The 23,217-nt window shown below is 32.6% G+C and overlaps 1 protein-coding gene and 2 long non-coding RNA genes across 6 annotated transcripts in view; 2 read left to right on the top strand and 1 right to left on the bottom strand.

Annotated features, from left to right (window-relative positions):
- LOC6052831 (telomerase-binding protein EST1A) overlaps nucleotides 1-23,217 on the top strand; it is a 265,874-nt gene that overhangs the window by 167,844 nt on the left and 74,813 nt on the right. The window lies entirely within an intron of this gene.
- On the top strand, nucleotides 247-704 carry LOC119765215. Its single transcript, XR_005276575.1, has 3 exons — nucleotides 247-318; nucleotides 375-452; nucleotides 518-704. It is a non-coding gene; the product is annotated as an uncharacterized LOC119765215 (long non-coding RNA).
- LOC6052832 lies at nucleotides 4,765-7,438 on the bottom strand. Its single transcript, XR_005276576.1, has 2 exons — nucleotides 7,351-7,438; nucleotides 4,765-4,924 (listed from the first exon to the last, which is right to left on the bottom strand). It is a non-coding gene; the product is annotated as an uncharacterized LOC6052832 (long non-coding RNA).

The following is a 23,217-nucleotide window of genomic DNA, read 5'->3' as shown; positions in this document are numbered from 1 at the left end:
ACCTTAAGAATTAAAATTTGGTGATATTTGGGCTGAAAAAGATTGTGTTGTGAAAATTTTAAGGTTTTTTAAGGAGTTTTTTTTCGGATTCAAAATAACACAAAAAAAATCAAAATTGGCAGCACTGCTGTTATTTGCTATTTTCCAATGTTTTTTTTATTAACGTCAGCGTTGTTATCATTAAAATGAAACACGTCAAAACATTCGATGCGATTCAATTCCAAGAATAGTGCTCTTATCTTTGCACTCGCTCAACAAGTTTTCGTTTGGCTTAGTGCTGTAATAATCGTTCGAAGGAAAGGACACGTCATGAAGTTGGTTAGTGGATTTTGATATTATTATAGATTGTTCCATAAATTTTTTTATTCCTTCAGAAATTCCTATTTTTGCTGCTGACCCTAATCGTAGGAGCGGCGCTCGGATTTCCCCAGTCAAATCCATTTGACGAAATAGTAAATTGATTCAATTTTTCAAGTCGTTTGTCGTAGATAACTGAAATTTATCTTTCGAAAAACAGGATCGACTCGGAGCGAATGAATATCGACAGCAGCAGTTGCCGACCAATATGCCTCAAGGAAGTTCCGACTCAAGTGAGAGTGATGAAAGTTAAACAATTTTTGTGGTGAAAATTGTGAAAAAGCTTGCTTCTGAATGGAATAAATAAATTTCAAAACTACACTTGTCTCAGAAAAGTGTGAAATAAATTTCACGTTCCACGACAAGATCAACTGTTGTAAAACATCAACTAGCAACACATAGAACGTGACCAATTTATCAAATCCTAATGTCAGCCGCGGTTACTGGCCGGGGTACTAAAACAATATTTTACTGCCCAAATTCAATTGACATTCCGCGCGATTCCGCACCCAAATCGATCACGTTTCGCCCATTTTTGTTGGGCCTATGTCTATTGCTTAATTTACTACCAATTTATCATCGGCGCGAAGCGCGCCAATTCAACGCGGGGAGAGGATCTTCGCCGTCATTTTTTTTTGTTTTTGAGCTTTTTCAAAGGAAAGTCGTAAAGTTTGGGCAAGATCCGGGACTTTGGTAGGAACAGAAAAAAAATGCGGATTGCTGATTTTTTTTTTTGTTTTGTTTGAAATTAACGGGTTCGCTCCACTTTCGCCGTGGCGTAATCAGGACATAATTCTTTCCGAAAAATTCCGACAAAATTCACACGGAATGAGAAATGATCTGCTTAATTCGACGCTGTTCCGAAGTGTGCCGCGATCGGGGAAGATTTATGTGGAAGGTTCTGCTAAATAGATGATGTTTTTGGGGCCGATTAGGGACACGTTAGGTTGCTCATTTGAATATGGTATAATTTAAAGGTGTTTTTAAATAAGTTGAGGATGTAACATAAACTATAAATTATTTACAAAACAGAAAAAAAGATCTGATAATAACAAAAAAAAAAAACCAAACAAGTTCACGAATTTCTAAAATGTCTAAATTTTCAAAATTGTCAAAATTGTCAACATTGTCAAAATTGTCAAACTTGTCCAAATTGTGGAAATTGTCAAAATTGACAAAATTGTCAAAATTGTCATAATTGTCATAATTGTCATAATTGTCATAATTGTCATAATTGTCATAATTGTCATAATTGTCATAATTGTCAAAATTGTCAAAATTGTCAAAATTGTGGAAATTGTCAAAATTGTCAATAATGTCAAAATTGTCAAAATTGTCAAAATTGTCAAAATTGTCAAAATTGTCCAAATTGTCAAAATTGTCATAATTGTCATAATAGTCATAATTGTCAAAATTGTCACAATTGTCGAAATGGTCAAAATGTCAAAATTGTCAAAATTGTCGAAATTGTCAAAATGTTCAAAATTGTCATAATTGTCCTAATTGTCAAAATTGTCAAAATTGTCCAAATTGTCCAAATTGACAAAATTGTCAAAATTGTCAAAATTGTGAAAATTGACAAAATTTTCAAAATCGTCAAAGTTGTCTAAATTGTCAAAATTGTCAAGATTTTCGAAATTGTAAAAAATAAAAATAAAAAATTGACAAAATTGTCAAAATTGTCAAAATTTTAAAAATTGTCCAAATTGTCAAAATTGTCAAAATTGTCAAAATTGTCAAAATTGTCAAAATTGTCAAAATTGTCAAAATTGTCAAAAATGTCAAAATTTGTCAAAATGTCAAATTTGTTAAAATTTTCGAAATTGTCAAAATTGTCAAAATTGTCAAAATTGTCAAAATTGTCAAAATTGTCAAAATTGTCAAAATTGTCAAAATTGTCGAAATTGTCAAAATTGTCAAAATTGTCAAAATTGTCAAAATTGTCAAAATTGTCAAAATTGTCAAAATTGTCAAAATTGTCAATATTGTCAAAATTGTCAAAATTGTCAAAATTGTCAAATTTGTCAAAATTGTCAAAATTGTCAAAATTGACGAAATTGTCAAAATTTTCAAAATTGTCAAAATTGACAAAATTTTCAAAATTGTCAAAATTATCAAAATTGTCAAAATTGTCAAAATTGTCAAAATTGTCAAAATTGTCAAAATTGTCAAATTTGTCAAAATTGTCAAAATTGTCAAAATTGTCAAAATTGTCAAAATTGTCAAAATTGTCAAAATTGTCAAAATTTGTCAAAATTGTTAAGAATTTCAAATTTTTAAAATTGTCAAAATTGTCAAAATTGTCAAAATTGTCAAAATTGTCAAAATTGTCAAAATTGTCAAAATTGTCAAAATTGTCAAAATTTTCAAATTGTCAAAATTGACAAAATTGTCAAAATTTGTCAAAATTGTTAAGAATTTCAAATTTTTAGAATTGTCAAAATTGTCAAAATTGTCAAAATTGTCAAAATTGTCAAAATTGTCAAAATTGTCAAAATTGTCAAAATTGTCAATATTGTCAAAATTGTCAAAATATTCAAAACTGACAGAAATTGACAGAAATTGACAGAAACTGACAGAAATGGACAGAAATTGGCAAAAATTGACCAGTTTTTACTAAAATGTTAAAAACACCAAATGATCAAAGTCATCAACAAAATTCATCTATTTGAAACCAATTATTTGGATTGGGAATATTTCGAAGATACTCGAACTTCTCCATCAACCTTGAAGGCCAATTTGGATTCCTCCAAAGATCTTCCGCGAAATACAATAGGCGCCCTCCAGCAACGCTGCCAGTGCTTTCTTTCACTACTGACAGGTTCAATAGTTATGAAACTTCCCTCCACCGTCCCTCGCACAGCAAATCGATGATCCTCTCAACCTGATTGATCAAGTTTGATCTCTTCATCATAATCCCAAAACCGGGCCCCGGCTCAAGTGGCCTCAAGTACTTACTACCTCCCGTCCTAAGACGACTCCGGCGAGGATCCTCTTCGCGCAACAATGTTGCGCTCCTGCTTCTGCCAACTCCCGAAACTCGAGGGAAAAAGAAGTGAGCAAGTCAACAAAGGGAAGATTCTCCCAGCCAAGTGCTATTTCACCCCGCAAACCCCCCGTCCCAGCTTGGTACCCTCCAAGATCAACATAACCTCACCCTCCTCGATGCTTTCAGGAGTTGAAGTAATTGTTGCGCTACCTCCGACGACGACGAGGGTAGACAATGTGCGGTGTACAAAAAGAGTCCCGAAGCCAGCACAGATATCTTCCTTCGAGCAAACAAAATCACTAATAAATAGTTCAATAACCTAGGGACTCTGAAGACGACCACGTCGGACACTCCAAGTCCGCGCGAGATCTTCTTTATTATTACGTAGCTTTTTTTTTTTTGCACACAACCAACCTCCTAGAAAAAAAAAAAACGTTGATGTTGTTATGTTTTGCCTCACTGCCTCTCGCCGCGCCACTTCACCGCGATCGCGATCGCACAGGGTGTGCGAGATCACGCGCGCGATCGATCCCTCCGCGGAAGAAACGGGATGATCCCCGCGAGCTCTCGTGTGTGTGTCCACTTCACATGACGGGATGAGCTGCTGCCGAAGAAGAAGGGATATGTGCGCGGGATGACCCTCGATTGCCCACGCGCGGGAAGTTCAGGCGGGGAGATCTTCAACCTTGGAAGTCATTTGAAGATTGTCCAGATCTTCCAGGTCTGAGCTTTATAGTCTTGGTTGACCTTCAAAACCTTGAGAATGACCTTATGAAATATGATCGCGTAACTTAAATTGTTACGTTCTGGTGATCTTCCAGGTTTTCATGATCAGGACCTTAACATGTTTCCGGAACCCTACAACAAGTTCATTGCAGATCCTGGAGGTTCCCTAGAGTTGTACAGACCCAATTCCATAATCGTCCTAAAATGCTCGATCGATTGATCAGGTCTTCACCAATTTCTGCAAGTTCGCAACCACATGATCACCCTGTGGCACACTGAGGGTTGATCAACGAGGTGAATCTTCCCGCGAACCCCGAACCTCCCCTTTTCGGCGAAATTCTTCAACCAGCTAGCCTTAGGGTGGTCCAGCCCATCATCGCGTAGCGCTTGTTGAAGATTCTTCTTGCGCGAAGAGGTCAGAGGTTGTCCGTTTTCTTCTGTTATTGCTGCAGCATTTGATTGGCTTTGTTGTTGTTTTGGCAAAAGTCAATTGTTCGGCTAGGATTTCGTAGGAAGTGTCCGGGGAGGAGCTGGAAGGTCGTCTCTGGCAAGGATGACTGATGATCGGTGACCCCGAGGCGAGGTCGTTTTGGCTGGTCCTCGGCTGGAATGTCTGTTTCTGTTTGTGGGAATTTTCGGCGGATTGGAATTTGATTTTTTTTAAATTCTTTTTGAAAAATTACATGAAAATATGTGATTTTTACTCAAATGTCTCATTTATTGAAAAACATTGCACAACTGGTATATCATATATCATCAAACTTCGCCCGAGTTCGAGTCCGAGTTCGAGTCTTGGGCAATCGCCTGTACGAAGCCGAGGATGAAGATCAGCATCATCAAGAACAGTGCAGTCTAGAAAAAGATGATAAAATAAATGAAAAAAAAAATAGTACTCCAGTTTTTACAACAAGTGTTGCAGGAAAACTTATTTCATTATTCACATTCACATATTCATGTCACAAATGTTTGATTGAAATTACCTTTGGAATCGCCCTTCTGTGCATTTTTTGTTTATATTTAACAGACTTTGAAATAAATAAAAGAAATCAGGAGATCTTACAACACTGTTACAAAATAAAGACAATTATTTCACATTTATTTATTTTTTCAACGATGTGAATTGCTTTGGTAAATTTCAAAGAAAATGATTTTCGAAATCATATTTATCTACATACTTAATTATTTTGTCAGTGTTTGAAACTAGTCTCAACATTGCGTTCAAACAAACGTTTTCTGTCGAATTTAGTATTATTTTTTTTCGATTAAAACCAATTCATTTTTTTGTATTTTTTATAAGGCATAACTTCCGAAGAACTGCCAACACTGTCATGAGACGTAGATACTTGAGTAGTATTAATCATTTTTAACACTGTAGGAAACTGTAAGTTCAAATCAAAATTACTTCAGGTATCATCCCACTACAAATCATCGAAATAGTATTCCAAAAGCTGATCCGTAGAACTGGCAACCCTGCCCCATGAACTATTGATACTTGAGTGGAAAATATCAAATAATTTGAGGTTAAATTATCTGAATTTACTTTAATTTAAGAAAAAAACTATAATTACATTCTGACATTACTTCTAATCCAATAAGTAGTAGCAGAAAGGTATTCAGTTCTGCTGGGAACACTGCCTCAAAACTGCGGTTTATTTATAAAGTATAATATTCTGGTTTCTTTTAACCCTGTGTTAAAATATTAATTCCTGAATTATGAATTTGGCACTATTTGTTTGTTGATAAAAAAAATCCTAAAGTTATATTTTGATTCAAAAAATGTCATCTGGCAACCTTGCCAAAAAGAATGAACACTTGAGCAAACTGAACATTATCATAAAAAAAACACTGCATCGAACAATGGTGAAAGATTTTGTGCAAAAAATATGTAATTTTACATCAGAAAGTGGTTAAATTTACTCATTTTTACACATTATTTTCGGTAAAATTACTCATATTCTACCAACAAGTTTTAAACCTTCCAAAATTTAACTTTTGTTACTGTGTAACCTTACAATGGAAATGTGGTAAATTTACTTTATTTGAGAGGTAAAAGATGCTGATGTAATAGTATTATAGTTTTTTTTTCTCTTATGTATCCTTCCAAAAAAAAAAAATTTTCCTTAAATGTTCCGATAAAATTATACAAAAATAATAAATCAAGCGTTACAGTAAATGTTTGAACTTTTTAAAACCAAGTTTCAACATTTTACAAAGAGTAATTTGATTATTATTTAGATTTTTTTTATTTAGGTTGAAATTTGTTCATGCATTCCTTATGCTAAAAGAAGTAATTTTGCATCATTAAATTTCCATCCAAGTTTCCTTAGAATTTTAAGTAGCTGTAGTTAGAAAAATTGTTTCACGAAGAAAAATTGCATTTTAGCTTTTAATTTTCTTTTTTACAAAAAGTCCATTGCAAATATTTTTCAAAGTTTATGTCGCCTTCAAAATTGGTCTGAAAAATCAGTGGGCAAAAAAAATCCCAGCAATCCAAAATGCATTTCTGTGCATTGAAAATCATATTAAGCTTGTTTGTGCTTGTTTAAAAATGTTTTAAATTTTTATAAAATTCCAATTTACAGCACCGCAAAAATTTTATTTTTCGCAAAAAATATTTTTTTGTCAATATTTTGATATTTTGGAATCTAATGATGGCAAAACAACTGGACAGGTGTAAATTGCATTTAAAAAAACTTTTTTCATCAAAATTTGGAAACCTTGGCTCGTAATTTCAAGTTTTTGCCATTTTTAATGTAATATTACATTATAAGTATGTACTTTTTAATATATTTTTTTTTAAAGATATGTAATTCTACATTTTAAGGAAAGAAGTTTCTACTACACATTTTCTAAGGTTATTTTACACATTTATAATAAGTTAATCCAAAAATGAATTTCCTAAAAAAAATAATTTAAAAAAAATCAACATTGCGAAAAAAAATAGTTTTTGGTTAAAAATATTGAACTTCACATGGTTATTGCTGCATCTTACCCACGTGATAAGGGCTTTGCAATAAAAAATAAAGAACACGGAGAAAAATGATACTAAATTTTTTTTAGGAAGGGAAAAAAGCTCAAGTTTTCTCACATTTTTTAATTTGTTGATCGGACTACTGTAAGTTGAGAAATAGCCTCTTAAAGTGCAAATTTTGTGATAAAAATAGATTCCTCAACGTTACCTACCTAGTTTTCTCCTTTTTTGTGTAATATTTTAATCAAGTATATAACTATACAACAGCACTATTTTTAAAATGATTGAAAATAAGGGGATTACATACCAACTTCATGGTGCTCTCAAACTGTGGATCGACTCCCAGGGTACAAATCAAACCGGCTAGATTTACCAAAAGACTGGAACTGGCTCGAAGTGATTTGTTCTCTTTATTTATACTACTGGATGATAAGGATTAGCGTCATTGCATCAGCAATAGTTGTTTTAAGTTTAGATTCTTCGCGAGTTAAAGCTACACAGTAAAAATAGTGTAAATTTGAAAGGTTGAGTATTACCTCTTTTATGATGTAATTTTACATCAATTTAAACTGAAAAATGGCATTACAGCAGAAAAGTGCTAAACTACACATTATCAGAGGTAAAATTACATATTTTTTGTGACATAAAAGATGTGCCCCTTCTTAGATGTAATATTACCATGATTTTTTTGCTGTGCATGATCTAGTTCAATCTCGTCAATAAATAGTGAAAATAATCACGTAATTTTCAGCTGATAAGATAAGCAGGGAAGACAGCACTGATCAAACCGAAGTCGTTTTTTTCTGAAGAACTGAAATTTTTGAGATTTTGAGTAATTTGATTTTTTTTTCAGAAATTTAGTTTCAAATAACTCACAGAGGGCTCGTTTGAAATTCCTTTTATCTTACACAAAACAACATTGACGGACTGACTTACAACACCAACAACAACATCGTCCGAGAGAACACATTTCATTTCGAAACAACAACAAAAAAAAAGAAAACAGAGAGACCTCAACGGGCGAGTGAGCTGGAAGAAATCTCCAACATTTCCAACCGTTCAGCCAAGTCACAGGAAATACGCAATTATTTTTATTGATACGACCGCATAATGATAAAGAGCGCACAGATCAGTCCCGCGGGACTCTTCTTGGCATCGGCTTGGCGAGTTGAGCTTTTGCGCTATATTTTCTACATTTTACATGCGTTTTTAGCATAAGATCGGTGAACGGTGAAAAAAAATAAAAACACAACTCCCCATCAGGTAATGACCTGTCTTTTTCTCCCGGCCAAAGGTTCATCCCATTTCGTTTCGTTTGGACTCACTCCAGAGGCGAAAGGAAGTCCAGACGGACCGAGACTCGTGTGTGTGTGTGTCAGCACTTTTAGACAGGGGTGTTAGTGGGGAAGGCAAAGGGTCTTTCCTGGCCGAGGCCGGTGATTTTCTCCTGTGTTCCTCACGGGGGCCTTGACCTCCATCCGATCCGATCGATTACGGCGACGGACCGTCGACGGATGATGGCCGGTTGTTGTTGTTGTTGTGGGTCTTGGGATGACGACGATTTTTCACTGGGTGAAGGTGGTCTAAGAGAGTTTCTTTGGAAGTGTTGCCAGAATTGCAGAATGTCTATCATACCTCCTTACAGTGATATGAAGTTTTAAAATATAGTTTAATTTTAAAAGGTTGAAAAATGTTACTTTTGAATTCTACCTATTTTCGATGAAATTTACCTTATTTTTTATGGAACATGTAAAATTACACACAGAAAGATGAAAATTTACAAATTTGTAGGGGTAATTTCAGAAATCTTTCATCTTTCCAAGATGTAACTGATATTTTTTTTCACTGTGTAGAGACGTAATTTTAGCAAAATTTTTATGGAACATGTAAAATTACATACAAAAAGATATAAATTTACACATTTGTAGAGATAATTTTAGGAATTTTTTGACAAAAAATCTGTCATCATTCCAAGATGTAACTGATTTCTTTTGACTCTGTAAAGATGTTATTGTAGCAAAATTTTTATGGATCATGTAAAATTATACACAGAAAGATGTAAATTTACACATTTGCAAATGTAATTTTAGGAATTTTTTGAAAAAAAATCTGTCATCATTCCAAAATAAAACTGTTTTTTTAACTGTGTAGAGGCGTAACTTTACCCTAAATTTTTATGGATCATGTAAAATTACATACAAAAGGATGTAAATTTACACATTTGTAGAGGTAATTTTAGGATTTTTTTGACAAAAAATCTGTCATCATTTCAAGATGTAACTGTTTTTTTTTGACTGTGTAAAGATGTAATTAAAAAACTGTCATCATTCCAAGATGTAACTAATTTTTTTATTGTGTAGGGATGTAATTTCACCTAAATTTTTATGGAACATGTAAAATTACATACAAAAAGATGTAAATTTACACATTTAGGTTTTTTTTTAGGTTTTTTTTTGATAAAAAATCTGTCATCATTCCAAAACATAACTGTTTTTTTAACTGTGTAGAGGCGTAATTTTGACCTAAATTTTTATGGAACATGCTAAATTAAACACAGCATGATGTAAATTTACACATTTGCAGAGGCAATTTTAGGGATTTTTTTGACAAAAAAACTGTCATCATTCCAAGATGTATGATTTTTTTTATTGTGTAGAAATGTAATTTTACCTAATTTTTTATGGAACATGTAAAATTACATACAAAAGATGTAAATTTACACATTTGTAGAGGTAATTTTAGGAATTTTTTGACAAAAAATCTGTCATTATTCCAAGATGTAACTGATTTTTTCTTGACTTTGTAAAGATGTAATTTTAGCAAAATTTTTATGGAACATGCAAAATTATACACTGAAAGATGGAAATTTACACATTTGTAGAGGCAATTTTAGGATTTTTTTTGACAAAAAAAACTGTCATCATTCCAAGATGTAACTGATTATTTTTTTATTGTGTAGAGATGTAATTTTACCTAAATTTTTATGGAACATAAAAAAATACATACAAAAAGATGTAAATTTACACATTTGTAGAGGTAATTTTAGGTTTTTTGACAAAAAATTTGTCATCATTCCAAGATGTAACTGATTTTTTTTGACTGTGTAAAGATGTAATTTTAGCAAAAATTTTATGGAACATGTAAAATTACTCACTGATAGATGGAAGTTTACACATTTGCAGAGGCAATTTTAGGATTTTTTTTTGACAAAAAAGAACTGTTATCAATCCAAGATGTAACTGATTATTTTTTAATTGTGTAGAGATGTAATTTTACCTAAATTTGTATGGAACATGTAAAATTACATACAAAAAGATGTAAATTTACACATTTGTAGAGGTAATTTTTGGGTTTTTTTTTGACAAAAAATCTGTCATCATTCCAAAATATAACTGTTTTTTTAACTGTGTAGAGGCGTAATTTTCCCCTAAATTTTTATGGAACATGTAAAATTAAACACAGAAAGATGTAAATTTACACATTTGCAGGGGCTTTTTTAGGGATTTTTCCGACAAAAAAACTGTCATCATTTCAAGATGCATGATTTTTTATTGTGTAGAAAGGTAATTTTACCTAATTTTTTATGGAACATGTAAAATTACATACAAAGAGATGTAGATTTACACATTTAAAGAGGTAATTTTAGGAATTTTTTGACAAAAAATCTGTCATCATTCCAAGATGTAACTGATTTTTTTTGACTTTGTAGAGATGTAATTTTAGCAAAAAAATTATGGAACATGTTAAATTACATACAAAAAGATGTAAATTTACTCATTTGTATAGGTAATTTTAGGAAATTTTCGACAGAAAATCTGTCATCATTCCAAGATGTAACTGATTTTTTTTGACTGTATAAAGATGTAATTTTGGCAAAATTTTTATGGAACATGTAAATTTACACACTGGAAGATGGAAATTTACAAACTTGCAGAGGCAATTTAAGGAATTTGTTGGCAAAAAAACTGTTTCATGCGATGTTTCAGGATCCAGATCTTCAGTTATTATGTCTTATTGAAATTTGATTGAAATGATCGATGAAATTTAATCTAACAATATAAAAGCAACTGAGCTCAGTTTAACTCTACTTTAAAAATAGTATTTTGGTCTGAACTTTTTTCTAGAATAATAAAATTTGCTAGTCCTACAAAAATGCTTCCTCAAAAAATTAATTCGTATTCAAAATTCACAAAATCCACATTCTACCCAACACCCAGTCAATATTTGCCTTGTTGTGCACACTTGCAGTGGACAAATCTCAACAGAGTCTCTCAAAATCCTCCAAACCTTCTTGAAGAATCCGCCAGCCGTGAATCTTCCCACGCTCGGCCAACATCAAAATTGATGGCTTTTTTTCTCTCTCTTGCGCCTAGAACTGCACATTGCTCCCAGAAACAAATTGAAACGTCAATCTGCGAAACACCATCCATCAAAGCACGAAACTCTCCTGCTCTCGACGAGCTGCGCCAAAAGCCCGGTAGTTGCTCGAAACGACGCTTAAAAAATATATCGAAAACAAAGTCGTAATTGAGAACAACTCCCCCCCTTTAAGAACCCTTCAGCACCATGAAAAAGAACTCATCAACGCGAGATCCTCTTGAAAGTTCTGCCTCGGACGAGGGGCAGCGACGACCTTGGCTAGGGGGCCTTGACCATCCTTGTGGCAACAGCACCTGAAACGAAGATGCTTCGAAAAGTCTGGTGAACATTCTTTCTGGTACTTATCAGAAGTTCTAAGTTCTGAGAATTTGGATTGAAACAAAAATATAAAAATATCGTAGAAAAAATTTCTCAAATAAATGATGATATAAAATCTTGAAATGTGTAAAATTACATCATTTAAATGCAATTCCAATTACACAGAATTTTATGCAAAATAGACAAGTTGAAAAAAATATGTTTTTGAAGGTTTAAAATTATCTCTTTTGCGATGTAACATTATTTAATTTTCTATGATGAAAGTAAAATTACACACAAAAATATGTAAAATTACACGAGGAATATCATATAATTTAATCTCAATTTATGTCAAAATGAAAATCTACAATATAAATATGTAAATTTACATATTTTTCCTGTAAAAATACTATTTTTTCTGTTCAATTACAAATTTTTACTGACACAAAAACAAATATCATCTAAGATGTAGTAATATTTTTTCAATTTATAATCACAAAAAAATACACAAAACAAACAATATTGCACCCATCAGAAACCCAACCACAGCACAAACTGCTTCTAATGACACAAAACCCTGAAACGGTAAAAAAAGCGCCCAGCAAATATTTTGCTATTCAAATTGCATCCAAATGGATGCTCTCCTGATGGTGTTTAATTTTCTCACTGATTCTAATATCGTTTGCGCGTGTTTTTTTTCTGTGTTGTTGTTTTGCAAAAAAAAAAAGAAGACATCCACTTGAAAAAACGGCGACGTGCATTCAAATGAATTTAAGGTGCCGATGATGATGGACTGATGGTGAAGAAGCATAAACGCAGACCTTTAAGCAAAAAAAAAAACAGAATAGGAAGAAGAAGATGAGCCCCAAGCAGGTGGTACTAATCATGCCATCATGACTACCCGTAAACAATCCGTGTTCAAATAGATCTATCGACACTTTTAGTGGTTTGTTTTTTTTTCTTGTCTTCTTGTTTTTCATCCTATTCTTCCACAGTTTAACAGATCATCAGCGCACCCAACTGTTTTCGATGAAATACCGCAAGTTGCTGTTTTAATGTTTCAGTAGTTTTGCTAGTAATTGATCTTCCTGCTTGCTAGGACTGTAGCGATCACTGAGAGCTCATTGCGCGTTTTAAATTTTGCAAATAGCAAAAAACTCGACGTTTCCTGAAACGGTGTATGCAATTGATGACCCCGCGCGAGGATCGCATACAGTACAGTCAACTCTCGAATTTTGCCAGATTGAAACCTTCGAAAAGCTGCGAGCTTTCAAAACAGGAAGTTTACTTGTGTTTCGGTCAAATATCCTTATTTAGTTGATTTCCCATTTCCGTTATTTTGAATATATGAAAATAAGGTTTTATCCCTTATCCCTGAATCCCACTTTCCCGAATCCCATGTCCCCGAAAATCATTTCCCCGAAAGTGCCACTTCCCCGAAAATCATTTTCCCGAAAATTCCATATCCCCGAATGTCATTTACCTGAATGGCCATTTTACCGAACTGTCGTTTTCCCGAATTTACATTTACCCGAATGGTTACTTCACCAAAAAATCAAATTTCCCTAATGATAACCTAGATATAAACTTAATTGTTATTTAGGGATTTTTTTTTTTTATAAAAGTATGAAGTAAATATTAAATTCTCCTATGTGTTTTGTAAGACTTAAAAATAACCGTAGAAGGCCATTAATAAACCACGCGGACACTTCAAGAGTGCGGGGTATTGAGATCATCCAGGTTCCATAAAAAAAGATTTTTTTTTTTGTAGCGGCCATTTTCAGAAAGGACAATTTTCCAAAACGGTATCTACGTGGTAAGGATAGAACAGCAACGATAGCTTTATGCGACGACTCGATGCGCAGGATTCAGTTTGTTCTAGATTTTGTTTAACTTAACTGATTTGTCTTTATCAATTTTGGCTGGATGAAGGCTTTGAACATTTTTTTTTATTTTTTTTACGTCCTATTCGAGTTCTGCAACCAACCCTTTTAATCTTATCTAAATAGTTGATTATTTAATTACAAAATGCATTTTTTGAATATTTCATAACCGCCATTTTAGATTCAATATTACTAAATAATTTTAAAGTAGTTTAGGGGCTATACTTAAGCTCGACCGCTGATTTTGGTTGCCAAGGTCCCGAGTAACAATTACAAATTTTTGCGGTAGTCGGGCCTGAACGTGTGTCAAACACGTTCTGACCTGAAATCCCTTTGGCCAGTTGTCGCACGTACATCAATTTGAATAATCAAAATTCAAGTGAAGCTCGGAATTTTTTGAACGTTCAATTGAGGACATGATACTTTATTGATCGCTACTTCCCCGAACCCGGTCAGGCGGCCACCTGACCGGGTTCGGGGAAATGCTCGTTCGAGAATATGGTCATTCGGGAAAATGATTTTTAGGGATGTGTAAAATTAGGGGAAGTGGCCATTCGGGAAAATGGTTTTTAGGGGAAGTCGCCATTCGGGGATGTGGCCGTTCGGGGAAAAGGATTGTTCGGGGAAATGATTTTCGGGTAAATGACATTTCGGGAATGTGTCTTCTCGGAGATGTGGCATTCGGGGAAATGTCTCTTCGGGAATGTGGGTTTCGGGGAAATGTCATAGATTCGAAAATTATACGTTGAAAAAAACAGAAATCGTCGGTAATTTTGTGTTACAGTATAATGTGTGGTATTGACTCATATTTGTGTATAATTGCTCATTTTTCGCGGAAATGGAGGTTCCAGTAAATCGAAAATTTTGCACAGTACAAAAAATCATTTCATCATCTCGAATCTTTTATGTCAGAAAAATGTGTAACTTTATCTCTAAAAAAATGTAAATTCAACAATATTCCACTATTTTTCCACTTTTTCAGCTTCAATTGGTAAAATTACCTTAACAAATTTACACCTTCTAAATTTACACATGTTTTTACTGTGTGTCATCGTTGTAATTTTCATCAGTCTGTCATGTAAAGTTACACATTTTTCTAAAATGAAACTAATTTTTAAAATATGTGTACAGTATTCATGGGCATCGTTAACTGGTTCATCTTTTTTGAACAAATTGATTTATCGAATGAGAAATTTGTGACGTTAGTCTTGGGCAAAATTGATAGTTTTGGCTGAGAAAGTTCAGGAAACATAATCAATTTTGGTTGCATCTCAAAAAATCTATTTTAATTTTAGGATCAACAATCGAACAATTACGTCTGGCAATCGAAAGAATCTCAATAGGGGAAAGTGGGGCAAGTGTAACAAGCTAAGGAAATGCTCGTTATAACCCATTAAAAAGTTAAAAAATCTGTCGGATTTTATTATAATCATCTTATTCTAGGTCTTGACTAAGCCTTTGTTTAAACAAGTTTTTAAAAAATCCTGTTTTTTAATGTGAAAAATTGATTTTAAAATTTTTGATTTTCCGTACGTTCTACTCAACTAGTGGGGCAAGACGAGCAACCCGTTGGGGCAAGAGGAACAATGCATGAAAAAATATGGTAATTTGCTAACAATTGAACTGTTATCACTTAGATACATCAGATTAGAATGTATTTGAATGGTTTCTTCCATTTTTAGATGAAATAATAATATTTTACTAAAATTTGTATCGTTTTTACGAAAAAAAAATACTACTTCGATGATAAATAGTAAATTTTCATAATATCACTATACTTTGTATGTACATTTTTTTTTAACGATTGTTTATCAGTTTTTAAGTACTTTCATGTATTTATTTCCCAATAAAATATGTTGTTGCAGCAATTCGTATTTTTTTTTCATACTAAAAATCCATATGGTACACTTGCCCCACCTGAACAAGATTTTTTAAAAGCTCTCAACAAAAATAACCAAAAGTTAAATCATACTTTGTAATAGGTGCATGTCATTTGTAGGGACACTACTGATCTAGGAAAATTTTGATTTGTTCTTTCCAAATATTATAAGAAAACAAAGGTTTCGACAAAAACTTCATTAAATCTTATGCCCCGTGGCGTTTACGTCATTTTGGCGGTTATGTGGTTGTAGAATCAGCTAATTGCATTGCTAGCAACAATTCCTCATACTGGAAATAATCAAAATTGTACAAATTACGGCCGTAGGAGCGATTGTTCCTCTTGCCCCATATGGTCGTCTTGCCCCACCTTCCCCTATGTGTTAGAAACCTGTTAAAATAAATTCTAAAACATATAAGCTATTTTAAAATTTAACAAAAATCTATATTGAGAAAAAATAACCATTTGAAAAGTTTCTGAATTTAAAAAAAAAACTAGAAATTGAAAGAAATATTTTTGAAAGTTTTCAAAATATCTCTTTTAAAAATAAAAACTTTCTACTCTTTAAACCATTAAAAGAAATTAATTTTTTGAATTCTTTGGAATTTGTTATTTTTTTTGTTTTTGAAATTAAAAAAAGGTTTTGAAATTTTTTAAGAACTATTTTTTTCAAAACGTGATTTTTTTTATTTTTTTGATTAGAAAAATATATATTTTTATTTTTTTTATTTTTTGATGTTTTAATTTAAGGTGGGAAAAGTTATCCTACAGATGGTTATCCTAGAAATAATTTATAGCGCTATGGCGGCCATCTTTATGGCATGCGGGATAACTTGTCATGGTTATCCCAGGAACAATTTTAAAGAGAGATTCCAAAAATTCAAAAAAACGAACAATTAACATTACCTGGACATGTTTCTTGGCAAAACTTACTGCCCTACATTCCTGGAGTATGAAAATTTGAATGCGAATGAAAAAAAATCCAGAAATATTTGAACTTCAAATATTTTAATTCAAATATTCAATAAATTTAAAAATCCTTCTAGGATGGGACTCTGGGTCATTTCCTGGACATGTATTTAGACAAAACTTGTTGCCCTACATTTCTTGAGCTTAAAAATACAACTTGGCATGAGGCCATGTGGAGGAAAAAAATTCCAGAAATATTTGAACTTCAAATATTTTAATTCAAATATTCAATAAATTTAAAAATCCTTCTAGGATGGGACTCTGGGTCATTTCCTGGACATGTATTTTGGTAAAACTTGTTGCCCTACATTTCTTGAGCTTAAAAATACAACTTGGCATGAGGCCATGTGGAGGAAAAAAATTCCAGAAATATTTGAACTTCAAATATTTTAATTCAAATATTCAATAAATTTAAAAATCCTTCTAGGATGGGACTCTGGGTCATTTCCTGGACATGTATTTTGGTAAAACTTGTTGCCCTACATTTCTTGAGCTTAAAAATACAACTTGGCATGAGGCCATGTGGAGGAAAAAAATTCCAGAAATATTTGAACTTCAAATATTTTAATTCAAATATTCAATAAATTTAAAAATCCTTCTAGGATGGGACTCTGGGTCATTTCCTGGACATGTATTTTGGTAAAACTTGTTGCCCTACATTTCTTGAGCTTAAAAATACAACTTGGCATGAGGCCATGTGGAGGAAAAAAATTCCAGAAATATTTGAACTTCAAATATTTTAATTCAAATATTCAATAAATTTGAAAATCCTTCTAGGATGGGACTCTGGGTCATTTCCTGGACATGTATTTTGGTAAAACTTCTTGCCCTACATTTCTTGAGCTTAAAAATACAACTTGGCATGAGGCCATGTGGAGGAAAAAAATTCCAGAAATATTTGAACTTCAAATATTTTAATTCAAATATTCAATAAATTTAAAAATCCTTCTAGGATGGGACTCTGGGTCATTTCCTGGACATGTATTTTGGTAAAACTTGTTGCCCTACATTTCTTGAGCTTAAAAATACAACTTGGCATGAGGCCATGTGGAGGAAAAAAATTCCAGAAATATTTGAACTTCAAATATTTTAATTCAAATATTCAATAAATTTGAAAATCCTTCTAGGATGGGACTCTGGGTCATTTCCTGGACATGTATTTTGGTAAAACTTCTTGCCCTACATTTCTTGAGCTTAAAAATACAACTTGGCATGAGGCCATGTGGAGGAAAAAAATTCCAGAAATATTTGAACTTCAAATATTTTAATTCAAATATTCAATAAATTTGAAAATCCTTCTAGGATGGGACTCTGGGTCATTTCCTGGACATGTATTTAGACAAAACTTGTTGCCCTACATTTCTTGAGCTTAAAAATACAACTTGGCATGAGGCCATGTGGAGGAAAAAAATTCCAGAAATATTTGAACTTCAAATATTTTAATTCAAATATTCAATAAATTTAAAAATCCTTCTAGGATGGGACTCTGGGTCATTTCCTGGACATGTATTTAGACAAAACTTGTTGCCCTACATTTCTTGAGCTTAAAAATACAACTTGGCATGAGGCCATGTGGAGGAAAAAAATTCCAGAAATGTTTGAACTTCAAATATTTTAATTCAAATATTCAATAAATTTAAAAATCCTTCTAGGATGGGACTCTGGGTCATTTCCTGGACATGTATTTTGGTAAAACTTCTTGCCCTACATTTCTTGAGCTTAAAAATACAACTTGGCATGAGGCCATGTGGAGGAAAAAAATTCCAGAAATGTTTGAACTTCAAATATTTTAATTCAAATATTCAATAAATTTAATAATCCTTCTAGGATGGGACTCTGGGTCATTTCCTGGACATGTATTTAGGCAAAACTTGTTGCCCTACATTCCTGGAACATAAAAATACAACTTGGCATGTGGCCATGTGGAGGAAAAAAATTCCAGAAATATTTGAACTTCAAATATGTTAATTCAAATATTCAATAAATTTGAAAATCCTTCTAGGATGGGACTCTGGGTCATTTCCTGGACATGTATTTAGGCAAAACTTGTTGCCCTACATTCCTGGAACATAAAAATACAACTTGGCATGAGGCCATGTGGAGGAAAAAAATTCCAGAAATATTTGAACTTCAAATATTTTAATTCAAATATTCAATAAATTTAAAAATCCTTCTAGGATGGGACTCTGGGTCATTTCCTGGACATGTATTTTGGTAAAACTTGTTGCCCTACATTTCTTGAGCTTAAAAATACAACTTGGCATGAGGCCATGTGTAGGAAAAAAATTCCAGAAATATTTGAACTTCAAATATTTTAATTCAAATATTCAATAAATTTAAAAATCCTTCTAGGATGGGACTCTGGGTCATTTCCTGGACATGTATTTTGGTAAAACTTGTTGCCCTACATTTCTTGAGCTTAAAAATATAACTTGGCATGAGGCCATGTGGAGGAAAAAAATTCCAGAAATATTTGAACTTCAAATATTTTAATTCAAATATTCAATAAATTTTAAAATCCTTCTAGGATGGGACTCTGGGTCATTTCCTGGACATGTATTTTGGTAAAACTTGTTGCCCTACATTTCTTGAGCTTAAAAATACAACTTGGCATGAGGCCATGTGGAGGAAAAATCCAGAAATATTTGAACTTCAAATATTTTAATTCAAATATTCAATAAATTTAAAAATCCTTCTAGGATGGGACTCTGGGTCATTTCCTGGACATGTATTTAGGCAAAACTTGTTGCCCTACATTTCTTGAGCATAAAAATACAACTTGGCATGAGGCCATGTGGAGGAAAAAAAATCCAGAAATATTTGAACTTCAAATATTTTAATTCAAATATTCAATAAATTTTAAAATCCTTCTAGGATGGGACTCTGGGTCATTTCCTGGACATGTATTTAGGCAAAACTTGTTGCCCTACATTCCTGGAACATAAAAATACAACTTGGCATGTGGCCATGTGGAGGAAAAAAATTCCAGAAATATTTGAACTTCAAATATTTTAATTCAAATATTCAATAAATTTTAAAATCCTTCTAGGATGGGACTCTGGGTCATTTCCTGGACATGTATTTAGGCAAAACTTGTTGCCCTACATTCCTGGAACATAAAAATACAACTTGGCATGAGGCCATGTGGAGGAAAAAAATTCCAGAAATATTTGAACTTCAAATATTTTAATTCAAATATTCAATAAATTTTAAAATCCTTCTAGGATGGGACTCTGGGTCATTTCCTGGACATGTATTTTGGTAAAACTTGTTGCCCTACATTTCTTGAGCTTAAAAATACAACTTGGCATGAGGCCATGTGTAGGAAAAAAATTCCAGAAATATTTGAACTTCAAATATTTTAATTCAAATATTCAATAAATTTCAAAATCCTTCTAGGATGGGACTCTGGGTCATTTCCTGGACATGTATTTAGGCAAAACTTGTTGCCCTACATTTCTTGAGCATAAAAATACAACTTGGCATGAGGCCATGTGGAGGAAAAAAAATCCAGAAATATTTGAACTTCAAATATTTTAATTCAAATATTCAATAAATTTTAAAATCCTTCTAGGATGGGACTCTGGGTCATTTCCTGGACATGTATTTAGGCAAAACTTGTTGCCCTACATTCCTGGAACATAAAAATACAACTTGGCATGTGGCCATGTGGAGGAAAAAAATTCCAGAAATATTTGAACTTCAAATATTTTAATTCAAATATTCAATAAATTTTAAAATCCTTCTAGGATGGGACTCTGGGTCATTTCCTGGACATGTATTTAGGCAAAACTTGTTGCCCTACATTTCTTGAGCATAAAAATACAACTTGGCATGAGGCCATGTGGAGGAAAAAAAATCCAGAAATATTTGAACTTCAAATATTTTAATTCAAATATTCAATAAATTTAAAAATCCTTCTAGGATGGGACTCTGGGTCATTTCCTGGACATGTATTTTGGTAAAACTTGTTGCCCTACATTTCTTGAGCTTAAAAATACAACTTGGCATGAGGCCATGTGTAGGAAAAAAATTCCAGAAATATTTGAACTTCAAATATTTTAATTCAAATATTCAATAAATTTCAAAATCCTTCTAGGATGGGACTCTGGGTCATTTCCTGGACATGTATTTAGGCAAAACTTGTTGCCCTACATTTCTTGAGCATAAAAATACAACTTGGCATGAGGCCATGTGGAGGAAAAAAAATCCAGAAATATTTGAACTTCAAATATTTTAATTCAAATATTCAATAAATTTTAAAATCCTTCTAGGATGGGACTCTGGGTCATTTCCTGGACATGTATTTAGGCAAAACTTGTTGCCCTACATTCCTGGAACATAAAAATACAACTTGGCATGTGGCCATGTGGAGGAAAAAAATTCCAGAAATATTTGAACTTCAAATATTTTAATTCAAATATTCAATAAATTTTAAAATCCTTCTAGGATGGGACTCTGGGTCATTTCCTGGACATGTATTTAGGCAAAACTTGTTGCCCTACATTTCTTGAGCATAAAAATACAACTTGGCATGAGGCCATGTGGAGGAAAAAAAATCCAGAAATATTTGAACTTCAAATATTTTAATTCAAATATTCAATAAATTTAAAAATCCTTCTAGGATGGGACTCTGGGTCATTTCCTGGACATGTATTTTGGTAAAACTTGTTGCCCTACATTTCTTGAGCTTAAAAATATAACTTGGCATGAGGCCATGTGGAGGAAAAAAATTCCAGAAATATTTGAACTTCAAATATTTTAATTCAAATATTCAATAAATTTTAAAATCCTTCTAGGATGGGACTCTGGGTCATTTCCTGGACATGTATTTTGGTAAAACTTGTTGCCCTACATTTCTTGAGCTTAAAAATACAACTTGGCATGAGGCCATGTGGAGGAAAAAAAATCCAGAAATATTTGAATTTCAAATATTTTAATTCAAATATTCAATAAATTTAAAAATCCTTCTAGGATGGGACTCTGGGTCATTTCCTGGACATGTATTTAGGCAAAACTTGTTGCCCTACATTCCTGGAACATAAAAATACAACTTGGCATGTGGCCATGTGGAGGAAAAAAATTCCAGAAATATTTGAACTTCAAATATTTTAATTCAAATATTCAATAAATTTAAAAATCCTTCTAGGATGGGACTCTGGGTCATTTCCTGGACATGTATTTTGGTAAAACTTGTTGCCCTACATTTCTTGAGCTTAAAAATATAACTTGGCATGAGGCCATGTGGAGGAAAAAAAATCCAGAAATATTTGAACTTCAAATATTTTAATTCAAATATTCAATAAATTTAAAAATCCTTCTAGGATGGGACTCTGGGTCATTTCCTGGACATGTATTTTGGTAAAACTTGTTGCCCTACATTTCTTGAGCTTAAAAATATAACTTGGCATGAGGCCATGTGGAGGAAAAAAAATCCAGAAATATTTGAACTTCAAATATTTTAATTCAAATATTCAATAAATTTTAAAATCCTTCTAGGATGGGACTCTGGGTCATTTCCTGGACATGTATTTAGGCAAAACTTGTTGCCCTACATTTCTTGAGCATAAAAATACAACTTGGCATGAGGCCATGTGGAGGAAAAATCCAGAAATATTTGAACTTCAAATATTTTAATTCAAATATTCAATAAATTTTAAAATCCTTCTAGGATGGGACTCTGGGTCATTTCCTGGACATGTATTTAGGCAAAACTTGTTGCCCTACATTCCTGGAACATAAAAATACAACTTGGCATGAGGCCATGTGTAGGAAAAAAATTCCAGAAATATTTGAACTTCAAATATTTTAATTCAAATATTCAATAAATTTAAAAATCCTTCTAGGATGGGACTCTGGGTCATTTCCTGGACATGTATTTAGGCAAAACTTGTTGCCCTACATTTCTTGAGCTTAAAAATACAACTTGGCATGAGGCCATGTGGAGGAAAAAAATTCCAGAAATATTTGAACTTCAAATATTTTAATTCAAATATTCAATAAATTTTAAAATCCTTCTAGGATGGGACTCTGGGTCATTTCCTGGACATGTATTTTGGTAAAACTTGTTGCCCTACATTTCTTGAGCTTAAAAATACAACTTGGCATGAGGCCATGTGGAGGAAAAATTCCAGAAATATTTGAACTTCAAATATTTTAATTCAAATATTCAATAAATTTCAAAATCCTTCTAGGATGGGACTCTGGGTCATTTCCTGGACATGTATTTAGGCAAAACTTGTTGCCCTACATTTCTTGAGCATAAAAATACAACTTGGCATGAGGCCATGTGGAGGAAAAAAAATCCAGAAATATTTGAACTTCAAATATTTTAATTCAAATATTCAATAAATTTTAAAATCCTTCTAGGATGGGACTCTGGGTCATTTCCTGGACATGTATTTAGGCAAAACTTGTTGCCCTACATTCCTGGAACATAAAAATACAACTTGGCATGAGGCCATGTGGAGGAAAAAAAATTCCAGAAATATTTGAACTTCAAATATTTTAATTCAAATATTCAATAAATTTAAAAATCCTTCTAGGATGGGACTCTGGGTCATTTCCTGGACATGTATTTAGGCAAAACTTGTTGCCCTACATTTCTTGAGCATAAAAATACAACTTGGCATGAGGCCATGTGGAGGAAAAAAAATCCAGAAATATTTGAACTTCAAATATTTTAATTCAAATATTCAATAAATTTAAAAATCCTTCTAGGATGGGACTCTGGGTCATTTCCTGGACATGTATTTTGGTAAAACTT

This window comes from Culex quinquefasciatus, chromosome 1, assembly GCF_015732765.1.
Source record: "Culex quinquefasciatus strain JHB chromosome 1, VPISU_Cqui_1.0_pri_paternal, whole genome shotgun sequence".
NCBI classification, from domain to species: domain Eukaryota; kingdom Metazoa; phylum Arthropoda; class Insecta; order Diptera; family Culicidae; genus Culex; species Culex quinquefasciatus.
The sequence above is the reverse complement of the archived record's forward strand: the minus strand, read 5'-3'. Positions and strand labels throughout refer to the sequence as shown.